Source organism: Chiloscyllium punctatum, chromosome 2 (assembly GCF_047496795.1).
Source record: "Chiloscyllium punctatum isolate Juve2018m chromosome 2, sChiPun1.3, whole genome shotgun sequence".
In the NCBI taxonomy this organism is placed as follows: domain Eukaryota; kingdom Metazoa; phylum Chordata; class Chondrichthyes; order Orectolobiformes; family Hemiscylliidae; genus Chiloscyllium; species Chiloscyllium punctatum.
Window position 1 is genome coordinate 14,798,105 of NC_092740.1, and position 23,698 is coordinate 14,821,802.

The 23,698-nt window shown below is 42.3% G+C and overlaps 1 protein-coding gene across 1 annotated transcript in view; it reads left to right on the forward strand.

Moving 5' to 3' along the window:
- Positions 1–23,698, forward strand: part of LOC140494599 (SH3 domain-binding protein 2-like) — a 140,213-nt gene that overhangs the window by 15,991 nt on the left and 100,524 nt on the right. The window contains exon 2 of the mRNA XM_072593961.1: positions 18,869–18,915. The gene's annotated coding sequence lies outside the window, so the exon portion shown is untranslated. The remainder of the gene's footprint in view (positions 1–18,868; positions 18,916–23,698) is intronic.

Genomic DNA, 23,698 nt, shown 5'->3' on the forward strand with positions numbered 1-23,698 from the left:
GGATGTTTTAGGGTACATTAAAGCCAATTCAAGCTTGCATTTGAAGTGTCGTCACTATGCTATGATGCAGGAAATGAGTGCACAGCAAGCTTGCAGACACTGCCTGATAATCCGTTTCTGTAGTGTTGTTTCAGGGATAAACATTGGCCATGATATTGGGGCAGAAGTTCCTTGCTTTTCTTCCAAATATTTTAGCCATGTAATCTTTGTTTTTAAACTTGTTTGTGAATTGTGGATGGCTGGGCCAGCGTTTATTGTCTATCCCTAACTGTCCTGGGGAAGGTGGTGAGCTGCTTTCTTGAACCTCTGCAGTCTGTGAGGTAAGTATAATTGTTAGAAAGAGAATTCTAGGAGTTTGATCCCAGTCCCATTGAAGGAATGATGATATATTTCCAAGTGAGGATGGTGAATTGTTTGGAGGGGAATTTGCAGATGGTGGTGTTCCTAGACATCTGCTCCCTTCTCCTTCTTTTAAGTTGTGGACATGGTGGTTTTGAAAGATAATGCTGAAGGAGATTTGGTGAGTTCCTACATCCTCCTGCTCAGGCAATCCCTTGGGATCCACTCTAATGTTGTGGGTGTGACTAAACAATTCAAAGCTGGATCTACACTCCTTGCCACAAGCGAGGCAAGTGATGCTTGTGGAAATGCTTGAGTGGGATATCTGGATTTTTTGCACAGTCTTCCTGCTGTTTGCACTTGTCCTCAACCCGGGCTCTATCCGACAACTCAAGATAGTTGGTGCTTTTGCAGATGCTTCGTTTCTTGTTTGGGCAGTAATGGGCGAGGGACTGTCACATGTTATTACAGGTGTTGATTTTTTTCAGGGAGACTTTGAAGACGAACTTGAAGTATTTCACCTGTCCTCCTGGTTGACCCTTACTTGAAACTCTGAATAGATCATTTGTTCTGGAGGTTATGTGTCAGACCTGTGGACAATGTAACTAGTGCCTTGATATTGGGGTTGTTGCCCTGAGAATTGACACTGATATTGGAGGATCTATCCTTCTCGTGGATCGGAAGAATTTTGCAAAGGCATCACTGGTGTTAATTTTCAGGGTCTTTGAGGAGTCTGCTGTGTCATGTTAGGCTGTGTTGTTGCTGCAGTGCACCGTCTAGATGTAAGTAGTCATAGTCCAACAGGTTTATTTGAAATCACAAGCTTCCAGAGCGCTGCTCCTTTGTCAAGTGAACCTGGTGTCATGTGACTTCTGACTTTGTCCACCCCCGTCCAATACCAGCACCTCAACATCATGGCGGCTATAGGTCAGTGGTGGAGAAAGTATGTTTAAGTTAATGGATGCGTTGGGGAGTTGACTGAAGAATGATTTTAGGTTTCTTAATGTGGGAAAGAAGTGCCTGGAAATTCCTTTTACAGTTTTTAACTACATCAGCCTGGAATATTGCTGTAGCTTAATCAGTAAGACTGGATCTTTTCTCATACTCCTAAGATTCTGGAAAATTCCCAGAGGACTGGAAAACTGCCAATGTAAGACCTCTATTTAAAAAGGGAAGGAGACAAAAGTAAAGCAGATTAGAATCCTTACAGTGTTGAAATAGGTCATTTTGCCCAACAAGTCCACACCGATCCTCTGAAGAGTAACCCACTCAGACCCTATGTTTTCTCCTGACTATGGGCAATTTACATGGCCAGATCACCTGATCTGCACACCTTTGGACTGTGGGAGGAAAGCCACAGACACAGGGAGAATGTGCAAACTCCATACAGTCAGTGGCCCAAGGCAGGAATTGAACCCAGTTCCCTGGTGCTGTGAAACAGCAGTGCTAGCCACTGAGCCATCATTCCAACCCAAGTGTCAAAGTCTGTTACAAATGTTATAATAACAAAACATTAAAATATATAATATGATCAAACAGAGTCAGCTTGGCTTCATCGTGTCCACAAAAAAGTGGGAAGGCACGTAGGCCAACAAGAGGTGAGGCCATACTGGATTTGGTTCTGGGTAACGAACCAGGCCAGGTGTTAGAATTAGAGGTAGGTGAGCACTTTGGGGACAATGACCACAATTCGGTGACTTTTACTCTAGTGATGGATAGGGATAATTGTGCACTGCAGGGCAAGAGTTATAGCTGGGGGCAGGGAAACTATGATACAGTGAGGCATGACTTAGGATGCGTGGCTTGGAAAAGTAGGCTTCAAGGCAAGGGCGTAATTGATATGTGGAGCTTGTTCAAGGAGCAACTATTGAGTATCCTTGATAAGTATGTACCTGTCAGGCAGGGAGGAAAGGGTCGTGTGAGGGAGCCGTGGTTTAATAAGGAATTGGAATCCCTTGTTAAAGGGAAGAGGGCGGCCTATGTAAAGATGAGGCGTGAAGGTTCAAATGGGGTGATTGAGTGTTATAAGGTAGCCAGGAAGGATCTGAAGAGAGAGCTAAGAGCAGCAAGGAGGGGACATGAAAAGTCCTTAGTTGGTAGGATTAGGGAAAACCCTAAGGCTTCCTATAGGTATGTCAGGAATAAAAGAATGACTAGGGTAGGAATAGGTCCAGTCAAGGAAAGTAGTGGGAAGTTGCGTGTGGAGGCTGAAGAGATTGGGGAGATTAGATTAGATTAGATTACTTACAGTGTGGAAACAGGCCCTTCGGCCCAACAAGTCCACACCGCCCCGCCGAAGCGTAACCCACCCATACCCCTACATCTACATCTACCCCTTGCCTACCACTACGGGCAATTTAGCATGGCCAATTCACCTGACCTTGATACTGAATGAATACTTTTCGTCAGTATTCACTCAGGAACAGGACATTGTTGCCGATGTGAATACTGAGTCACAAGTAATTAGAATGGACGGCTTTGAGGTATGTAGGGAAGAGGTGTTGGAAATTCTGGAAAGGGTGAAAATAGATAAGTCCCCTGGGCCTGATGGCATTTATCCTAAGATTCTCTGGGAAGCAAGGGAGGAGATTGCAGAGCCATTGGCCTTGATTTTTATGTCCTCGTTGTCTACAGGAATAGTGCCAGAAGACTGGAGGATAGCAAATGTGGTTCCCTTGTTCAAGAAGGGGAGTAGGGATAACCCTAGTAACTATAGGCCGGTGAGTCTCACTTCTGTTGTGGGCAAAGTCTTAGCGAGAATTGTAAGGGATAGGATTTATGAACATCTGGATCAGAATAATGTGATCTAGGATAGTCAGCATGGTTTTGTGAAGAGCAGGTCGTGCCTCACAAACCTTATTAAATTCTTCGAGAAGGTGACCAAGGAGGTGGACGAGGGTAAAGCGGTAGATGTGGTGTATATGGATTTTAGAAAGGCGTTTGATAAGGTTCCCCATGGTAGGCTACTGCAAAAAATACGGAGGTATGGCATTGAGGGTGAGTTGGAGGTTTGGATTAGGAATTGGCTGGCTGGAAGAAGAGAGAGGGTAGTAGTTGATGGTAAAGGTTCATCTTGGAGTGCAGTTACTAGCGGTGTTCCGCAAGGATCTGTTTTGGGACCATTGCTGTTTGTCATTTTTATAAATGACTTGGAGGAGGGGCCAGAAGGTTGGGTGAGCAAGTTTGCGGATGATACGAAAGTCGGTGGAGTTGTTGACAGTGAGGAAGGATGTGTCAGGTTACAGCGGGATATAGAGAAGCTGCAGAGCTGGGCAGAAAGGTGGCAAATGGAGTTCAATGTAGCTAAGTGTAAGGTGATTCACTTTGGTATGAGTAACAAAAAGATGGGGTACTGGGCTAATGATCGGATACTTGGTAGTGTGGATGAGCAGAGAGATCTTGGTGTCCATGTACACAGATCTCTGAAAGTTGCCAACCAGGTAAATAGTGCGGTGAAGAAGGCATATGGCGTACTGGCTTTTATTGGTAGAGGAATTAAGTTCCGGAGTCCTGAGATCATGTTGCAGTTGTATAAGACTCTGGTGCGGCCGCATCTGGAGTATTGTGTGCAGTTTTGGTCGCCATACTATAGGAAGGATGTGGAGGCATTGGAATGGGTGCAGAGGAGGTTTACCAGGATGTTGCCTGGTATGGTAGGAAGATCGTATGACGAAAGGCTGAGGCACTTGGGGTTGTTTTCATTGGAGAAAAGAAGGTTTAGGGGTGACTTGATAGAGGTGTACAAGATGATTAGGGGTTTAGATAGGGTTGACCATGAGAACCTTTTTCCATGTATGGAGTCAGCTATTACGAGGGGGCATAGCTTTAAATTAAGGGGTGGTAGGTATAGGACAGATGTTAGGGGTAGATTCTTTACTCAGCGAGTCGTGAATTCATGGAATGCCCTGCCAGTAGCAGTGGTGGACTCTCCCTGTTTATGGGCATTTAAACAGGCATTGGATAGGTATATGGAGGATAGTGGGTTAGTGTAGGTTAGGTGGGCTTGGATCGGCGCAACATCGAGGGCCAAAGGGCCTGTACTGCGCTGTATTCTTCTATGTTCTATGTTCTATGTAGTGAGGACTCAAAGAATTGGCAGTGAGAGATAGACAGGTTAAACAACTGGGCAGAAATTGGCAGATAGAATATGATGTGGGAAAATGTGAGGTTATGCACTTTGGCAAGAATAGTGGAGCTGAATATTATTTAATTGGAGAAAGACTGCAGAAAGCTAGAGAACAGAATGATTTGGGAGACACGTAATGGTAAGGTTGCTGAACAAAGAGACCTTGGAGGGCAGGTTCATAGCTCTTTGAAAGTGGAGTCACAGGTAGACAGGATAGTGAAGAAGGCGTTTCGTGTGCTTTCCTTTATTGGTCAGAATATTGAAAATAGGAGTTGGGAGGTCATGTTGTGGCTGTACAGGACATTAGTTAGGCCACTGTTGGAATATTGTGTGCATTTCTGGTCTCCCTCCTATCGGAAGGATATTGTGGAACTTGAAAAGGTTCAGAAAAGATTTACAGTGATGTTGCCAGGGTTGGAGCGTTTGAGCGACAGGGAGAGGCTGAATAGGCTGGGGCTGTTTTCCCTGGAGCGTCGGAGGCTGAGGAGTGACTTTATAGAGGTTTATAAAATCTTGAGGGGCATGAAAAGGATAAATAGACAAGGTCTTTTCCCTGGGGTGGGGGAGTCCAGAACTAGAGGGCATAGGTTTAAGGTGAGAGGGGAAAGATTTAAAAGGGACCGAAGGTGGAATGTTTTTACACAGAGAATGGTGCGTGTATGAAATGAGCTGCCAGAGGAAGTGGTGGAAGCTGGTACAATTGCAACATTTAAAAGACATCTGGGTGGGTATGTGAATAGGAAGGATTTGGAGGGATACGGGCCAAATGCTGGCAAATGGGATTAGATTAATTTAGGACATTGGTCGGCATGGATGAGTTGGACCGAAGGGCCTGTTTCTGTGCTGTACATCTCTATGAATCTATGACCTCTAGCATAAATCGTAAAAAGCTGGCATCAAGTTCAGAGATAATAGGGAAGGCAAATGAAATGTTGGCCTTTATTTCAAAAAGAATGAAATATAAAAATAGGGACATCTTGCAAAATTAATGCTAGTCAGATCACAGTTGGAATACTTTGAACAGTTTTGTGCCTTTTTAAAAATTTGTGCATGGAATGAGGGCGTCTCTGGCTAAACCAGCATTCATTGACCATCCCCATCTGCCCAGAGGTCAGTTAGAGTCAATCATATTGCTATGGGTCTGGAATCACATACAGACCAGTCCAGGTAAAGATGACAGTTTTCCTTCACTAAAGGACATTAGTGAACAGATGGGTGTTTTCTGACAATTGACAATGGTGTCATGATCATCATTAACGTCTTAATTCCAGATTTTTTTATCAAATTTAAATTCCACTATCTGCCATGGCAAGATTTGAAAACAGATCTGCGGAACATTACCTGGGTCTCTGGATTAATAATCTAGCAAAAATACCACTAGATCATTTGCTCCCCTCTTATCTGAGGAGAGATAAACTGAATTGGAGACAGTCCAGGGAAGGTTCACTCGGTTGATCCCAGGAATGGAGGGGTTGTCTTATGAGGAGAGGTTGAGTAGATAGGGTCCTTAATTATTGGGTTGAGAGAGGTGACCTTATTGAAACATAGAAGATTCTTTGGGGGGGATAGATGTGGAAAGGTTATTTCCCTTTGTGGGAGAGTCTAGGACCAAAGGACATAATCTCAGAATAAGGGCTTGCACTTCTATGATAGAGACAAGGAATTTCCTCTGTCAGATGGTTGAAATCTTTTTTTTTGTGGAATCTGTGGAATTCTTTACCACAAAGGGTTGTTGAGGCTGTATCATTAAATATTTTTAAGGGTGAGGTAGACAGATTTTTAATCAACAAGAGAATCCAGGGTTTTGGGAAAAAGGCAGGAAAGTGGAATTGAGGGTTATCAGATCAGCCATGATCTCATCGAATGGTAGAGCAAAATTGATGGGCTGAATGACCCACTTATGCTGTTAAGTCCTATGGTCTTATAAAAGCTAGAAATCGGTTATTTTAGGATTACTTTCAGCAGTCACACAGTGATGCAATGGGAGGACGATATATCAGAAGGAGTTCTTGGGGCCCTTTGAATCTCCTCTGCCATTTCATATGATTGTGGCCGTTCTAGCTCAAAGCCACTTTCCCACAGAACTCTCCTATCCTCTGAATACCATTAAGGTAATATTTTCAAGATGAGAAGTCAGGATCTAGTTGAACGTGGGACTGGGTCACTATTCAAGTGCAGAAATGGTCTCATGAGACTGACCTAAACAATCTCGTGGTCTAACCAAGCTGTTAGTTTGGGTTTATAAGACAGGCTACAACAAGTACTTAAACATGGCTAAATAAAGACACATTTTGTTAAAGTTCTTAATGTTTCATTCATCAGGACAATACCAATTTAAGTAGAAATCCACATTTTACTGCAAGAGAGGCGAGTTCTGATTGGTAGGCAAGTGAACACTGATTGAGAGATATTGCCATGGAAAATGGAGGCGTGCAAAAAGCCTATTGAGCTAGCTCTGTTAGTCAGCACAAAGTTAGTTAATCTCAGGCTTTAAATCTACTGCTCCCCATTTCTCTTGATTCAGTGAGAGAACAAAAATCTGTTAATGTTAGATTTAAATATACTTGACAATGGACTATCTTCAACCCACTGAGGTGTAGAACACTAGAGATTTGCAATTCTCTAAGTCAAGCAATCTCTCCTCAGGTCAATCCTAAATATTTGGCCTCTCTGCTGTTATAGAACATAGAACATAGAAATTTACAGCGCAATACAGGCCCTTTGGCCCTCAAAGTATGAAACCAATCTAAAGCCCATCTAACCTAGACTATTCCATTTTCATCCATATGTCTATCCAATGGCCATTTAAATGCTCTTAAAGTTGGCAAGTCTACTACTGTTGCAGGCAGTGCATTCTACACCCCTACTACTCTCTGAGTAAAGAAACTACCACTCACATCTGTCCTATATTTATCACCCCTCAATTTAAAGCTATGCGCTCTCATGCTATCATTACCATCCGAGAAAAAAGACTCTCACTGTCCACCGTTGATTATTAGATTAGATTACTTACAGTGTGGAAACAGGCCCTTCGGCCCAACAAGTCCACACCGCCCCGCCGAAGCGCAACCCACCCATACCCCTACATCTACCCCTTACCTAACACTACGGGCAATTTAGCATGGCCAATTCACCTGACCTGCACATCTTTGGACTGTGGGAGGAAACCGGAGCACCCGGAGGAAACCCACGCAGACACGGGGAGAACGTGCAAACTCCACACAGTCAGTCGCCTGAGGCGGGAATTGAACCCGGGTCTCTGGTGCTGTGAGGCAACAGTGCTAACCACTGTGCCACCGTGCTGCCCATATATGTCTCATATCTTATAAGTCACCTCTCAACCTTCTTCTCTCTAATAAAAACAGCTTCAAGTCCCTCAGCAATTCCTCATAAGACCTTCCATCCATACCAGGCAACATCTAGTCAATCTCCTCTGAACCCTTTCCAAAGCTTCCACATCCTTCCTATAATACGATGACCAGAACTGTACACAATACTCCAAGTGCGGCTGCACCAGAGTTTTGTACAGCTGCAGCATGACCTCATGGTTCCAAAACTCAATCCCTATACTAATGAAAGCTAACACACTGTATGCCTTATTCTCAACCCTACCAACCTGGGTGGCAACTTTCAGGGATCTATGTACATGGACACCAAGATCTCCCTGCTCAGGAATATTGTGTGCAATTCTGGTCTCCTTCCTATTGGAAGGATGTTGTGAAACTTGAAAAGGTTCAGAAAAGATTTACAAGGATGTTGCCAGAGTTGGAGGATTTGAGCTACAGGGAGAGGCTGAATAGGCTGCGGCTGTTTTCCCCGGAGCGTCAGAGACTGAGGGGTGACCTCACAGGAGTTTATAAAATCATGAGGGGCATGGGTAGGATAAATATACAAGGTCTTTTCCCTGGGGTGGAGGAATTCAGAACTAGAGGGGCATAGGTTTAGAGTGAGAGGGGAAAGATATAAAAGGGATCTAAGGGGCAACTCTTTCATGCAGAGGTTGGTGCGTGTATGGAATGAGCTGCCAGAGGAAGTGGTGGAGGCTGGTACAATTACAACATTTAAAAGGCATCTGGATGGGTATATGAATAGGAAGGGTTTGGAGGGATATGGGACAAGTGCTGGCAAATAGGACTAGATTAGGTTGAGATATCTGGTTGGCGGCACGGTGGCACAGTGTTTAGCACTGCTGCCTCACAGCGCCAGAGACCTGGGTTCAATTCCCGCCTCAGGCGACTGACTGTGTGGAGTTTGCACGTTCTCCCTGTGTCTGCGTGGGTTTCCTCTGGGTGCTCCGGTTTCCTCCCACAGTCCAAAGATGTGCAGGTCAGGTGAATTGGCCATGCTAAATTGCCCGTAGTGTTAGGTTAGGGGTATGGGTGGGTTGCACTTCGGCGGGGCGGTGTGGACTTGTTGGGCCGAAGGGCTTGTTTCCACACTGTAAGTAATCTAATTTACATGGCATGGACTAGTTGGACTGAAGGGTCTGTTTCCATGCTGTACATCTCTATGACTCTATGTTGAACAGTAGTGTAACTAACAATACTCTGAGGTAGACATACCTGACAAAACTGAACAGTGAACTGCTCCTGTCAGTAGGCAACTGACTGGGTTAAGTGTTCCCTCAGTGAGACTGGAGAGCCATTTCCAATCTATACCTTCATTTAGAATCTTACCTTAGTTATACTACCTGGTCTGAAGACTACATCTATTAGGCCTCATTTGACGAATAGAGACAGTGTTGTTACATTGCTGGGAGAGGGAGTTAAAGCAATTTGTTCAAAGTGTACAGATATATGTAATGAAAGTAGAATAATAATAATGTCCAACTTTAATTGCCTTCACATGGATTGCACAGACCACAGTACTCATGAGGGAAGGAAATAATTCGCTGATATGAATTTCTTGCCAGCCGAACAAGGAAGGAAGCAGTTTTCGATCTGGTTCTGGTAAATGAATTAAGACAAGTGGAATGTGTGACACAAGGATATCATCTAGCTGACAATGATCCCAACAATACAAACCTTCCCACAAATATCAGGAGCAACATACAGTTATCACTGGGAACGTTACGAAAAGTTCAGGAAAGAATTCAAAGGCATTTAAGGATATTTGGACAGGTACATGAATTTGAAATGTGTCAAATGTAGGCAAGTGGGACGAGTTCAATTTAGGAAACCTGGTTGACATAGACAAGTTGACTGAAGGGTCCGTTTTGGTACTGTATGACTCCATGACTCCATTAATAAGGTAAAAACAATAACTGCAGATGCTGAAAACCAAATTCTGGATTAGTGGTGCTGGAAGAGCACAGCAGTTCAGGCAGCATCCAACGAGCAGTGAAATCGACGTTTCGGGCAAATGCCCTTCATCAGGAATAAAGGCAGTGAGCCTGAAGCGTGGAGAGATAAGCTAGAGGAGGGTGGGGGGTGGGGAGAGAGTAGCATAGAGAACAATGGGTGAGTGGGGGAGGGGATGAAGGTGACAGGTCAGGGAGGGGAGGGTGGAGTGGATAGGTGGAAAAGGAGAGAGGCAGGTCGGACAAGTCCGGACAAGTCAAGGGGACAGTGCTGAACTGGAAGTTTGAAACTAGGGTGAGGTGGGGGAAGGGGAAATGAGGAAGCTGTTGAAGTCCACATTGATGCCCTGGGGTTGAAGTGTTCCGAGGCGGAAGATGAGGCGTTCTTCCTCCAGGCGTCTGGTGGTGAGGGAGCGGCAGTGAAGGAGGCCCAGGACCTCCATGTCCTCGGCAGAGTGGGAGAGGGAGTTGAAATGTTGGGCCACAGGGTGGTTTAAGAGAAGAGTGAGCAAAAATTAGCAGGCAACTTTAAATTGAAGCCTAAAATGTTGTTTGAACATATAAAATGCTTGGTAAATGGTTGGACTGATTAAAAACCCAAAGGAATATCTTCATTTGGAGGATAAGGTTTTGAATGTAGACTTTGCATCTCATAGAGACATTACAGTACATTGGTTTATCAAGTCAATGCTGGCTCTTTGTAGAACAATCCAGTGAGGCCTATCCTGCTCTGCTTTTGTAAGCCTGCAAGTTCAATTTCATTCAGTGCCGATCCAATTTCTTTTTTGACACCATTGATTGTTTGCAATAGAGTGGAAACTGAGACAGTGGCAGAGAGTTCTAGTTAATGACCATTCACTGCATGAAACAAGTTCTTCCTCAGAGCCCTCCTGGATCTCTTGCTCAAGACTTTAAATTTATGTCCCTGGTCCTTCTATGATCAGTTGATTGGAATAGCATGTCTGTGTCTGTCCTATCCAAAACTATCATTTTCTGTCAAATTTCTTGTCCATCTCCATTGTTTGTCTCAGTATTTTGAGAATTAAAATCCCCTGACCCAAAACAATTCTGGTAAAACTTCTCTTTGCCCTCTTAAAGCTCCTCATATCCACCTTAAATTCTGGTGACCAGAACTGGAGGCAAAACACTAATTATGGCCTAACCAGACTTCAAGGTTTCAGCACAACTTCCCTGCTTTGTGTGCTATATCTGTACGTCTGAAGTGCTACATCCCATATAATTTGCTAATGACCCTCTCAGTATGTTCTGTCACATGAACTCCTACATTCCTGTCCCCCTGTATACTCTTCAGCACTGTGAACTCAGTCGACAGATTCTTTCCAGTACTCTGACTAATTCTCGTGGTTTATAACCTCTTCTTTTGTGTCTGCTCTCAGTTATTCCCAGGGTCCTAACTTTGTCAAGGAAGGCTGTGCTCTGTGGGATGAGAGCAGTGTGGCAGTGATTGCGCTATCGTTGATCCACCCATACCTGTTGTCATGACCTGATCCCCTTCTGCTCATTTCTGTTTTCAAATTATTATAATACACCACTCACTTACAGTACTATCCTGCTGTGGTATTGAAATGTTTAAATTGTGAAATAAAAATCAGGAAGTTCAGTTAAGGGAAAAGTAACCTCTTCTTTCAAATAGTAACAAACAGGATGCTTAGGTTTCTCAACATCTCCTAATCTGTTGTACTATTTTTACAGCATTTGTTCATTCTTGATTATGGAGATGTCAGCATTTAGAATCTGCTGGGGAAAGGGTGATGCTCATTAAGGATATAAGTAGAGTGAGTTGCAATCCTATGTACCCAGGTCTCTCTCTGTTCCCACGTCCTGTTCAAAATTACACCTTTTAATTAATACTAGGTATATAATCTAGACCGATATTTCAGTGCACCATTGATGAAATGCTGCCTTTCTGTAGGTGTAACCTTTTAATTTACTGCCAAACCATGTCACCAAAAGCAGATTTTGCTCTGTGCTGATTTCAGAACCTTGGATTGGTTGATGTATTTTCCTACCAAACAATGGTGAATGTGTTTCAGGAACAAGCTAGGTGTGAAAAAAAGTACAAGTATTAAAAAGTACTTGTATTAGCAACTAAGACTCAACTGGAAAATGCAACCAACATTTGCTGTCAAGTAAAGTCCCTATGACTGGAAGTTTCCCTTCACATTTTTTTTTGGCTGTTTGATTGAAAATGAGACTGAAATGTTCAGAAACTGGCAGCTTCTGCTTTTGTGCATTCACAAAAAGCATGATATGAGAGGATTGGATTGGAAGCCAGCAGCCATTAGATTGCCAGGCTGTGGAACAGAGAGGAGTATGATTGCCAGTTCTGTTTGAACGCATTCCTGGCAGTTTCATCACCTGCCCCATCTGTTCACAGACCCATTATATCCCTTTTGCAGTATTTTTTATAGCAAAGAAATGGAAGGGATCTACAAAAATGGAATAAAACCCTTTTTTTAAAAAATGCTGATGCTTTTTTCTCCCAGAGCTGCCTGTAACAGGGTACAGGTGATTAGTCTTGAATTGTTTCTGTTTCAACCAATAACATGAGTGTTGCCAACTGTAGCTGGCAGAATTAGGAGTGGTCCGATCATGACATATGACCATGAGACCCTTGATCATGTGACAGCTGCAATTATTACTACTTTAAAAAGATTGTGTTCACTGTAAATGGGCACCATGGAGTTTTGAGGAGCAGCTGTTATACCTCTAACCAGCAGACAAAAAGGCAGCATACGGCCAGGGTTGGGAGAGAAATCTGAGGGATTGTACAGTCATGAAGTGAATGGTGACGGGGGAAGCTATACAATCACTGCAGGTCTGGCAGAATCTGTGGAGAGAAATCGGAGTTAATGTAACCAGTCGAGTGACTCGTTCTCAGAACTCAAGGAAGCTGCACTCGTGTTAAGAAAAAAAGTTCTGAGGAAGGGCCACTTGACCCAAAACGTTAACTGGTTTCTCTCCATTGATGTTGCCAAACTTGCTGAGCTTATCCAACAACTTCTGTTTTGTTACTGATTTACAGCATCTGCAGTTCTTTTGGTTTTTATTAACTATGCAATCACATTCAGTTTTTGGCTAATCCCTCAGTTAACATGCCTTTTGAAACAATATCTGGTCAGTCAGTAACTAGGGGACCATGTTTTCAAGACTGTCAGCTAGAGACCCAGGAGTGAGATGAAGAGAAGCTTCCTTAGGGTGTAGGTTTGCTCGCTGAGCTGTAGGTTTGATATCCAGACGTTTCATTACCTGGCTAGGCAACATCATCAGTGGCGACCTCCAAGTGAAGCGAAGCTGTTGTCTCCTGCTTTCTATTTATATCTTTCTCCTGGATGGGGTTCCTGGGGTTTGTGATTATGTCATTTCCTGTTCGTTTTCTGAGGGGTTAATAGATGGCATCTAGATCTAAGTGTTTGTTTATGGCATTGTGGTTGGAGTGCCAGGCCTCTAGGAGTTCTCTGGCATGTTATTCTTAGAGGCCTGGCACTCCAACCACAATGCCATAAACAAACACTTAGATCTAGATGCCATCTATCAACCCCTCAGAAAACGAACAGGAAATGACATAATCACAAACCCCAGGAACCCCATCCAGGAGAAAGATATAAATAGAAAGCAGGAGACAACAGCTTCGCTTCACTTGGAGGTCGCCACTGATGATGTTGCCTAGCCAGGTAATGAAACGTCTGGATATCAAACCTACAGCTCAGCGAGCAAACCTACACCCTAAACCTCAACCTGAGCTACAAACCTTCACAAACCTTGCAGAAGCTTCTTTACTCAGAGAGTTGTCAGGATATAGAATGCGCTGCTTGGGAGAGTTTTGGAGGTGTATTCCATAGGAGAATTCAAAAATAGCTGGATATATATTTGAAACTGAGGAATTTAGAGGGTTACAACAATAGGACCACAGAATGGGAGTCGCTGGATAGCTCTTTTCAGAGCCTGTACAGACGCGAAGGATCATATGGTCTCCTTCTGCACTGTAAAATTCTATATTATATATGACTCTATTACTTTATTGCTATTTTAGGAGACATCTGTGCATAATTTGGTAAACCCTTGCGTGTGCAGAGTGGTCAGAAATCACGGTTGAACTTCCTAAGGAGAAAGTGAGGACTGCAGATGCTGGAGATTGGAACTGAAAATGTGTTGCTGGAAAAATGCAGCAGGTCAGGCAGCATCCAAGGAGCAGGAGAATTGATGTTTCGGGCATGAAACGTCGATTCTCCTGCTCCTTGGATGCTGTCTGACCTGCTGCGCTTTTCCAGCAACACATTTTCAGCTCCGAACTTCCTAGGGCACAGGAAATGAGAGAACTGAGATGCAGGCATAGTGGAGGTCTACAGACAGTGAGGTTTGACAAGGGCTGTGATCTTGCATGCAGATTATTTAATGAGTGTTAGTCAAGCTCAGTGGGTTAGAACACAGGAGAGCAGCTAGCAGTTGTTCTGTTTAAGTCAGGCAAGGCGACCCATATGATGTGGAGAGACAAACCTGTTTTAATTTTTATATTATGTAGAGGCTAATTATATAGAGTGTGTGTGTGCGATGTTTACTATTGTCCTGTGTTGTGCCTTGATGTCTGTGACATAGAGGATGAATAATTTATCACTATCTCATCTTAGTAAATGTTCTCTTGGTTAGCCTTTAAAAAATCTAATGAAACTCAGACAAGAAAATATATGACAAATTCATCCTCCATCTGATAAGAGGACGTCATAGTGCAAACTGGTGTACATAATAATATCTTGCATGTACAAATTGGGCATTAGTGAGTTAATTTAGATACATAAGAGGAATGAATTGTTTATGGTAGTGACTTGGGTACATTGATCATGATAAAGTATCTGCAGCCGAAATTTCCAAGACCTGTGGAACTTGTTTTGCATCTTTCAAGTGTAATATTGCTGAGCCATATCCCTAAAGGAGTTGAGAGATCATTCAGTTATTGTTTAGTTTAGTTAGGAGAATTTGAAAGAGTCTTGCATGCATACTGCAGCTTTTATGATCATGGGACATCACAATGAAGCACTTTGCAGAGAGTGAACTACCTTTGTTACAAAAACAAAATACAGAGGATACTGAAAGTCGATAGTAAAAATGGGAAATGCTGAAAATACTTTGACTCGTTGTATCTATCCAAAGATGTATAGAATGTTTCCAGCTGATGACCTTTCATCAGAACTGAACAGAGTGGATGTTGGGAAGATGTTTCCATTGGCAGGAGAGACTAGGGCCTTTTAGATCTTTTAGAACAGAGATAAGAAGAACCTTCTTCAGCCAGAGATTGGTGGAATTCATTACCACAGGAGGCTGTGGAGGCCAGGTCATTGAGTATATTTAAGACTGAGAAAGATAGGTTCTTGAGAATCAAGGGGATCAAGGATTATAGGGAGAAAGCAGGAGGATGGGGTTGAGAAACTTATCAGCCATGATTGAATGTCGGAGCAGACTCGATGGGCTGAATGGCCTAAGTTTTGCTCCTATGTCTTATGGTCTAACTGGAGAAGGTTAGAGGTAGGCCATGATAGTGATAAAATATGGACCATTGATTTTCAAAGTCAGTCATCTTATTTTAGTACCTGGGACCTTCATCGACTAAAATGATTTTAAGGGGAAAGAATATCCTGTGTTGAAGTGGCCACAGCAATCAGCAGACAACACAGGTTACCTGAGCTTTGTGAAACCAAAGTGATCGAAACAAAATCATCAGAACTGAAATTAATATTTTTAATCAAAGGATATTGAAACTTAGTCTATGCTGTTGAGCATAAAGAAATCCTCAGCACTTACCTTGATTTACACCTGTATGATAAATTTTGTACATTGTGGATAGCGAATTGTCAAGCTTGATGTTGGAAACCACGAATCAGTTGTACTTCAGGGAGCTGCTTTTGGCAATGCAGAGAAATTGTGTTTATGTACTTTTAAGTGCAAGGTACACCTCAGTCCAATTAAGTGTAGTTCATTAGTTCACAGGAAGTATTAAGGAACTAATTTCAAGGTTTTCTTGGAACCAGCTGGAGAAGGTGCTCTCTGAGCTTCTAAGTAGAAAAATGCCCAGTGACACAGCTGATTAAGAGAAAACATCAGAACATTGAGGATTCAAAGGACAGCTGAAATAGTCACTCCAGCTGGGATTATAAGACTCAATTAAACAACTGTAGCCTCAAATTAAAACCTATAAGCCACAAATATTTTAAACTGTATATTCCTTTGATTTTCCTTTTAAACTGGACTTTGTCTTTCTCTCAATGTTGTACATGTGCACATGTATGTTAGACATTGCATCATGATTACCTTTTCTAAAAGTTAGCAGATAATAAAATTGTCATACTTTCACCCTGGAAAAATAAAACCTTGAAATTGATTCCTTATTACTTCTGGTGAACTATTGAACTACATTTAATTAGACTGAGGTATGCCTTGCACTGGAAAGAACATAAACTTTGATTGCAACCAACGAAAGAGGTTGTAAAGAGATAAGCCAGCTCACACCTCCTTACCTACTTGTAAGTCGAGAGTGTGGTGCTGGAAAAGCACAGCAGGTCAGGCAGCATCCGAGAAGCAGGAAAATCGATGTTTCAGGCATAAGCCCTTCATCAGGAAGGAGGCTTATGCCCGAAATGTCGATTCTCCTGCTCCTCGGATGCTGCCTGACCTGCTGTGCTTTTCCAGCACCACACACTCGAATCTGATCTCCAGCATCTGCAGTTCTCCCTTTCTACTTACCTATGTGTTACAAAATTGTGGGCTGGTTTTCTGGGATAGAAACATGGAAAATAGGAGCAGAGGTAAGCCCTTTGAGCCTGCTCCACTATTCAGCATCGTTTTGGCTGATCATCCTACTCACTACTTTGTTCTCAGTTTTCCAGCAATTTCCCTCCATATCTTTTGATCCCTTTAAGTCCTAAGAACTACATCTACATCTTTCTTGTAAATCTTCAATGTTATGGCCTCAACTGTTTTCAGTGGCAGAGAGTTCCACATGCACTACCATAGTACCCACAAACCATAAAGGAACTTGAATGGGGAAATATAATGTTCCTATAAAAACATTTTTTTAAAAACTACAATTAGGTTTATTATAATAAATTATATATAATTGACATTAATACTTTCCTGGGAAAGGACAAGGCAATTTATGAAAAATTAAGGGCACTGTCCTTAGAAGGAGTAGAAATTATAAGGAGCAACTAGGTATTTGGTGGTGGAGTTCTGCCTGAAAACCAGGAAAATAGGAATTGAAAAACGTGTGGCAACATATCTAGAAGCTGGAAACTGAGGAAGCGGATTTAGGTAAATTTCAATTGGAGCAGTGGTAATTGGAAGCAGAATTCAAAGTAAGGATAAATGAGAGAGAGGCAGGAATGGAAAGAAAACAGAATTTCAGGAAAGGCAAATGGAGAAGAAGGAGGCTGGAAAAGGGGAAAAAAACAGCAATTTCAGTTGAAACAACTTTATTAAATTTAAACAGATAGGAATGTAGTGGTATTGTCTCTCGACATTTAATCCAGAGACCCCCTCTAATACTCTGCAGAGCAGGATCAAATTTCACCAAAGCAGTTAGAAGGATTTAAATTCAGTTCATTCAATCTCATTAATGGTGACCAGGAAACTACCATTTTCCACTTGGGGATACTGCATCCTCCTGGACTCAATACTGAGTTCAACAACTTTAGGGCTTAAGATCTCCCGTGTCTTTATCCCAAGCCCCACACACGAGGCTTTGTTATCACAGAGTCTGTTATTACACACAACCCATTGTTAGCCACTGATAGTCCCCATTAATTCACCCTTTGGGCTCTATCCCCATTGTTTACTCCTTACCCCCTCACCAACCCTATCTTCTGCATATGAACTGAATTTTCCTAGCTACCATCAGGAAGCATCATTGGACCTGAAACGTTAACTCTGATTTCTGTCCACAAATGCTGCCAGACCTGATGAACCTTTCCAGCCAGTTTGATTTTTGTTTCTGATTGACATCATCCACAGTTCTTTCGGTTCATTCTCCCCGTAGCCCTTAATTCCTCGAGACAACAAGAATCTATCAATCTCTGCCTTGAAGACATTTAGCGTCCCGGCCTCCACTGCACTCTGCGGCAATGAATTCCACAGGCCCACCACTCTCTGGCTGAAGAAATGTCTCCGCATTTCTGTTCTGAATTTACCCCCTCTAATTCTAAGGCTGTGTCCATGGGTCCTAGTCTCCTCACCTAACGGAAACAATTTCCTAGCGTCCACCCTTTCCAAGCCATGTATTATCTTGTACGTCTCTATTAAGTCTCCCCTTAATCTTCTAAACTCCAATGAATACAATCCCAGGATCCTCAGCCATTCCTCATATTATCAAAAACATCATTTGATGTGTTATTAGTTTCAAAGACCCACAACCCATCTATTTATCTATTACTTATATATAACAACTATATTCATAAGTTAAATGCAATGCTACAAAAAAAATTACATAATACCCAAGTTATCCTAATTGTCTTCCCACTGCCCTTTATACCTATTAATGGTACCTATACAAATATCCTTACACTATCTAATTGATTAGGCTTTGTCTCAAAGACCACTAGCTAACTAATCAGCACCCTTTAGTCATAGAGAATAAATAGTTGCTGCATTTAAGATTTGGTATTGTTCTGTTTGGCTTGACGAGTGTGAGATGATAAACTTCCACAGCATGTCTCTTTATCTTCAGCAGTTTTATGTTCTGTACTATCAGGCGACTACTTCCCAAGCAACAAAACCAGAAATTGTTGGAAAAGTTCAGCAGGTTTGGCAGCATCTTTGGAGAGAAATCAGAGTTAACGGCTGAGTTCTGAGAAGGCTCACTGGACCTGAAACGTTAACTCTGATTTCTCTCCACAGATGCTGCCAGACCTACTGAGCTTTTCCAGCAATTTCTATTTTTGTTTCTGGTTTCCAACATCCATGGTTCCTTCGGTTTTTATTCCTAAGACTGTTTGTAGGTTGTTGATAATGCTGGCTTAATTGCTACAAGTTACTCTTTTGTTGGCTGTCTTTAGAACCTGCTTCAGTAACAATCATTTGCTATTTGTTTTCAGCAGGAATTGAATGACCTTCATAATCCTCCACCAGTGGCCTCTCCTGACAGGTACGTACTGTGCTGTTTCACATTGTCATAGTTACCTCGTTATGGTTTTCCCAATTCAGTCAAATGCTGGCACAAGATTATCTGATTCCTGAAGAAGGGCTTATGCCCGAAACGTCGATTCTCCTGCTCCTTTGATGCTGCCTGACCTGCTGCGCTTTTCTAGCAACACATTTTTCAGCTCTGATCTCCAGCATCTGCAATCCTCACTTTCTCCTACAAGATTATCTACTCCAAGCTGCAGCTCCAATGACCAATTGAGTAAATGGTATCTATCAGTGGAATGAGTATCAGCCTGGGGTACAGGCTATTGGTAGACGTCACCAGCAAGCACAGTATTTATTGTCTCTCCAGGGATGCTGCCAAAGCTGTTGAGTTTCTCCAGCATTATCTGCGTTCGTTTGTATTGAGACAGATTCAAGACTGTCATCCACACGGCGATGCAGGTGTACAATTAAGACCTTGTTAACATGTACACTGTATATGCTCTTGTATCCTCTTACTTATCCTTCAGCATAAATCTCACTGTTTCTACTCTGCTAAACTGAAACTAAAGCTTCCTTTATACTGTCCTCATCAAACACTCCCAGGACAGGTATAGCACTGCGCTAGATAGAGTAGAGCACTGGCCACTCTTTTAACTGAAAGGAAAGCTCCCTCTATACTGTCCCTATCAAACATTCCTAGGACAGGTGCAGCACAGGGTTAAGCACAATATTTATTTGTGTATCCTTAATTGCCCTTGAGAAAGTGTTGGTGAGCTGCCTTCTGAGTGGTTTGATACGTCATGATGCTATGGCTTTAAAGTCAGTCACATTGCTTTGGGTTTGGATTCATATACAGGCCAACTGACAAAGGACAGTATTGGAAAAGCAGCTAGATTTTTACAATGGTCCAGAAGTAACATTGAGACCATTTCTGAGACTAGATTTTATTAGAATGCAGATTTATTTATTTAATGTGAAGGACACAACTTTGGAATGTGTTATTGATGGAGTCCTGCATGCCATACCATATCACTGGCCTTGCGAAGAAAAGTGCCATTCTTTCCTTTGCTTTGAATGAGGAAACATTAATAAGAACACAAGAAGGAGAAAGGGTAGGCCATTCAGCCCCTTAAGTGTGCCCCATTATTCTATAAAATCATTTCTCAGTTCCTCTTTTGTGCCAACTCCTAATGGTTCTTAACTCCCCATTATTTATAGGACAGATGTCAGAGGTAGTTTCTTTTCTCAGAGCGTAGTAAGGGTATGGAATGCTTTGCCTGCAACGGTAGTAGATTCACCAACTTTAAGCACATTTAACAAGTACATTAAGTACAACTTTAAGTACATTGGACAAGCATATGGACGTACATAGAATAGTGTAGGTTAGATGGGCTTCAGATTGGTATGACAGGTTGGCGCAACATCGAGGGCTGAAGGGCCTGTACTGCGCTGTAATGTTCTATGTTCTATTACTTCAAAAATCTATCTACTTCCTCTTTAAATACTTTAAGATCGAGTCTTCACAACTCTCCTGGGTACAGAATTCCAGACATTGTTTATGATATATATAAATAATGCAGAAGGAAATGTTGGTGAGGGGCAGATGCAGAGCGATGCAAAATTATTTGTGGATCAGACAAAGGCTTACTGGGTAGTTGACAGTAAGGAAAAGGTGCTGAAAATGTGTTGCTGGAAAATCGCAGCAGGTCAGGCAGCATCCAAGGAGCAGGAGAATCAACGTTTAAGCCTTTCATTCAGCCCCTCAAACCTATTCCACTATTCAATGAGACCTGGCTGATCTGATCTAATTCCACTACTCTTGCTTTGACGATACTATGGCCATAAGAGGTGTATTTTGTCCTTTTTTTATGACGAGAGGCTGAGACAGAAGTGCCAAGTGGCCTGCTCCAAAGCCAATAAAGTAAAGAGCCTATGGGGCCTTGGGTTTTTTTTAAAAGAGTTGAAACAATAGGTGAGGTCAAGCTGATTCAGAACAAGAATTTTAGTTTAGCTTTCAACAGCAGTTGCTGGAGTCTTGAAGCTGGGTGTGGAAGCTCTTATTCCTCTCTCTATTACAGCTAAAAGCTGACATTCTCTTCCTGCTGCTAGAATTACATGTGAGACAATCTATTTTACTGAGTTTGCCTTTGCCAAGGATGTGCTTATGGAATGTTACTATATTGCAACAATTAATTAGTGGTACTTTATATATTTATATTATTTTGATAAGCATTTCAATAGTTACAAGTAAGCCAATTATTTTATTTTAATTTTGTCTGTATTTTAACGATAAAGTATGTTTTGCTTAATATTGAATAATTTGACCAATCAAATTGCATCTGGAACACAATGCCTGACATTTCGCTCTAAAATAAGAAAATGTTAAGGTCTAGACTATTTTCTTAATATGTTTGAGGTGGTTTGGTCTGGTCCATAACACTGCCTTTGACTCATATCCTTAATACCTTTGCTTAACAAAATATCTATCTATTTCTGATTTAAATTTAGCAACTGTTCCAGTATCCACTGCCATTTATAGAAGAGACTTCAAACCTCTACCACCCTTTGTGTGTAGAAGTGCTTCCGAACATCTCTCCTTATTGGTTTGGCCCTAATCTTTAGACTAGTCCAGGGATGATCACCTTAATGGGATTGTATTATAGTCCCCCCAGTTGTCAGCTGGAAATTGAGAAACAACTTTGTAAGGAGATCTCACTATCTGTAAGAATAATAGGGTGGTTACAGTAGGGGATTTTAACTTTGCAAACATAGACTAAGACTGCCATAAGCAGCAGCATCTGCAGCTAAGGGTTCAGGTGGAGAGGAATTTGTTAAGTATGTACAAGAAAATTTTCCGTATGTGGATGTAACTAATTTGGAACCATTATTTAAGCAGGGTGGTAAGGACAAGCCAGGGAACTATAGACAGGTGAGCCTGACATCGGTGGTGGGAAAGTTGTTGGAGGAAATCCTGAGGGACAGGATTTACACATATTTGGAAAGGCAAGGACTAATTAGGGACAGTCAACATGGCTTCGTCCGTGGGAAATCATGTCTCAGGAGCTTGATTAAGTTTTTTTGAAAAAGTAACAAAGAGGATTGCTGAGGGCAGAGTGGTGGACGTGATCTATGTGAACTTCAGTAAGGCATTCATCAAGGTTCCCCATGGGAGACTGGTTAGTAAGGTTAGATCGCATGGAATACAGAGAGAACTAGCCATTTGGATACAGAACTGGCTCGAAGATAGAAGAGAGAGAGTGGTGGTGGAGGGTTGTTTTTCAGACTGGAGGCCTATGTCCAGTGGTGTGCCACAACAATTGGTGCTGGATGCACTATTTTTCATCATTTATATGAATGATTTGGATATGAACACAGGAGGTATAGTTAGTGAGTTTGGAGATGACAACAAAATTGGAGGTGTAGTGGACAGCGAAGAGGGTTACCTCAGATTACAATGAGATCTTGATCAGGTGGGCCAGTGGGCTGGGGAGTGGCAAGGTGCTGCATCTTGGGAAAGTAAATCAGAGCAGGACTTATACAATTAATGGTAAGGTCCTTGGGAGTGATTAAAGAGACCTTGAGTGCAGGTTCATAGCTTCTTGAAAGTAGAGTCTCAGGTAGATAGGATAGAGAAGAAGGCATTTTATATGCTTTCGTTTATTGGTGAGAGTATTGAGTATCGGAGTTGGGAGGTCATGTTGCGGCTGTACAAGACATTCGTTAAGCCACTTTTGGAATATCTTGTGAAATTCTGGTCTCCTTCCTATCAGAAGGACGTTGTGAAACTTGAAAGAGTTCAGAAAAGATTTACAAGGGTGTTGCCAGGGTTGGAGGATTTGAGCTGTAGGGAGAGGTTGAAAAGTCCAGGGCTGTTTTCTCTGGAACATCGGAGGCTGAAGGGTGACCTTACAGAAATTTATACAATCACGAGGGGCATGGATAGGATAAATGGACATTGTCACTTCCCTGGTGGGGGAGTCCAGAACTAGAGGGCATAGATTTAGGGTGAGAGGGGAAAGATATAAAAGGGGCAACGTTTTCATGCAGAGGGTGGTGCACATATGAAATGAGCTGCTAGAGGAAGTGGTGGAAACTGGTACAATTGCAACATTTAAAAGGCATCTGGATGGGTATATGAATAGGAAGGGTTTAGAGGGATACGGGCCAAATGGGACTAGATTAGGTTGGGATAATTGGTCAGCATGGATTAGTTGAACCAAAGGGCCTGTTTCCGTGCTGTACATGTCCATGACTCTAAGGTGCAAAACTTGACCTTCTCTTGGGAAATAAGTCAGAGCAGGTGACTGAAGTGTTGGTGGAGTAGCACTTTGGGGCCAGTGACCATAATTCTCGTAGTTTTAAAATAGTGATGGAAAAAGATAGACTGGATCGAAAAGTTGAAATTCTAAATTGGAGAAAGGCCAATTCAGGCAAGAACTTTCAAAAGCTGATTGGGGGCAGATGTTCACAGCTAATGGGACAGCAGGAAAATGGGAAGCCTTCAAAAATGAGACAACAAGAATCCAGAGACAGTACATTCCTGTTAGGGTGAAAGGCAAGAGACATAAAAAACTGCAGATGCTGGAATCCAAAGTAGACAAGCAGGAGGCTGGGAGAACACAGCAAGTCCAGGCAGCGTCAGGAGGTAGGGAAGTCAACATTTCAGGTTTAATCCTTCTTCAGGACCTTTGACTCCTGAGAAAGGGTGAAAGGCAAGGCTGGTAGGTGTAGGTCTAGGCGTATGACTAGAGAAATCAAGGTTTTGGTTAAGAAAAAGAAGTAAGCATATGTCAGATAGA